This window comes from Corvus brachyrhynchos, unplaced genomic scaffold (genome assembly GCF_000691975.1).
Source record: "Corvus brachyrhynchos isolate BGI_N302 unplaced genomic scaffold, ASM69197v1 scaffold26, whole genome shotgun sequence".
NCBI classification, from domain to species: domain Eukaryota; kingdom Metazoa; phylum Chordata; class Aves; order Passeriformes; family Corvidae; genus Corvus; species Corvus brachyrhynchos.
In genome coordinates this window covers 4,294,774-4,296,255 of record NW_008239324.1, presented here as the reverse complement: position 1 = coordinate 4,296,255, position 1,482 = coordinate 4,294,774, and the positions used below count along the sequence as shown (strand labels likewise).

Genomic DNA, 1,482 nt, shown 5'->3' with positions numbered 1-1,482 from the left:
GGGGGGGGGAGCCGGCCAGGCGAGACGCCCCGCTTTGGCTCATGGCAGGGCTCCCCTAGGGCATGGCCATCACCGTCCTGCAGCCAGGGACCTGCAGGAGACAGGAGGGGTCAGGTGGGGACTGCAGTAGGTGGCTGGAGGGAAGGGGTGGCAGGGGCACGGTCCCTGGCTTAGGGGAGCAGCACGCTGAGTGACAAGATCCCTGGAATGGAGCCTAGCCAGGTCCTCAGGGAACACTCTGGCAATGTCCCCAGCCAGGTCCCCAGTAAGCAGCCAAGTGATGGCTCCAGCCAGATCCCCAATGAAGACATCAGTGAGGTCCCCAATGAGGACCACAGCCCACTGCTCAGCCACCGGCACCTTGTCCCAGCTTGGCTCTGCAGGCACCTCTGCCAGCGCACCACAATGAAGGGAAGACATCTACATGTTATTCGCATGATGTCATCTGCATGAGGTCATCTGATGACATAATCTGAGAGCCTCCAAGACTCTCCCCGGTGCTGGGGTTGGGGTACTCAGCTGCACCCCAGCAGCTCCAGCGAGGATTACAGCCTGGATCCGGCGCCAGCAAAGCAGGAACAGCTCCGGAAGGAGAGCCGGAGCTGCCGGACTGGTGTGGCATGCTGGCAGGACAGTGTCCCTGCAGCTGGATGTGCTCTCCGGTGATGCCGCAACAAAGGGCCGGTGCTGAGCGTCTCCACCCCGGGCATGGACCTCACATCTCGGCACAGACCTCACATTCTGTCCTGGATCTCACATCCCGGTGCGGCCAGGCAGGCAGACCGCCCCAGGAAACCTCAATGGGAGGCTGCTGTGTGTCCTAATGGGATAAGTACAGGGTCCAGCCGCAGCTGCCCGCAGCCCCGGCGGGTTTTTGGGACGGTGCAGCCCAGACCTGCTACGAAATCCAGCTGGGCTGGGAGAGCCAGTGCTGGAGCAGCGGGAGCAGAGGCCGACGGCAGTTCTGGGATTTGCATGGGGGAAAAACCTAATTTTTCTGGTGATATTTGCTGAAATGGTGAAGTTGTGCTAAAACTCAGCAGCAAGCCCAGGCCTGTACTCTCTGGGCTGCTCCTGGAGGAATCCCAGGCACTGGCAGGAGCCGGCACAAGCAGCGCCCACGGGAGCACAGATGGTGCACAGGCACCCACGCAAACCCCACGGGAGCACATGCGGAGCACCGGCAACCATGCAGCGCCCACGGGGAGCACGCGTGGACCCAGGGCACCCCTGGAACACCCACGGGGAGCACGCATGGATCACAGACACCACTGCAACACCCTCAGGGAGCACGTGTGGAGCAGACGGGACATGGCGGGAAGCATGCGTGGCTCACGGACACCCCTGGAACACCAGCAGGAAGCACGCGTGGAGCACGAGCATCCATGGGACGCCCGCGGGAAGCACGCGTGGCTCATGGACACCCCTGGAACACCCGCGGGAAGCACGCGTGGATCACCGGCCCGCGCGGATCGCGCCCCC

At 63.4% G+C, this 1,482-nt stretch overlaps 1 protein-coding gene across 1 annotated transcript in view; it reads right to left on the bottom strand.

Annotated features, from left to right (window-relative positions):
* CCDC102A (coiled-coil domain containing 102A) overlaps nt 1–1,482 on the bottom strand; it is a 9,920-nt gene that overhangs the window by 4,827 nt on the left and 3,611 nt on the right. The gene's annotated exons all lie outside the window — the stretch shown is intronic.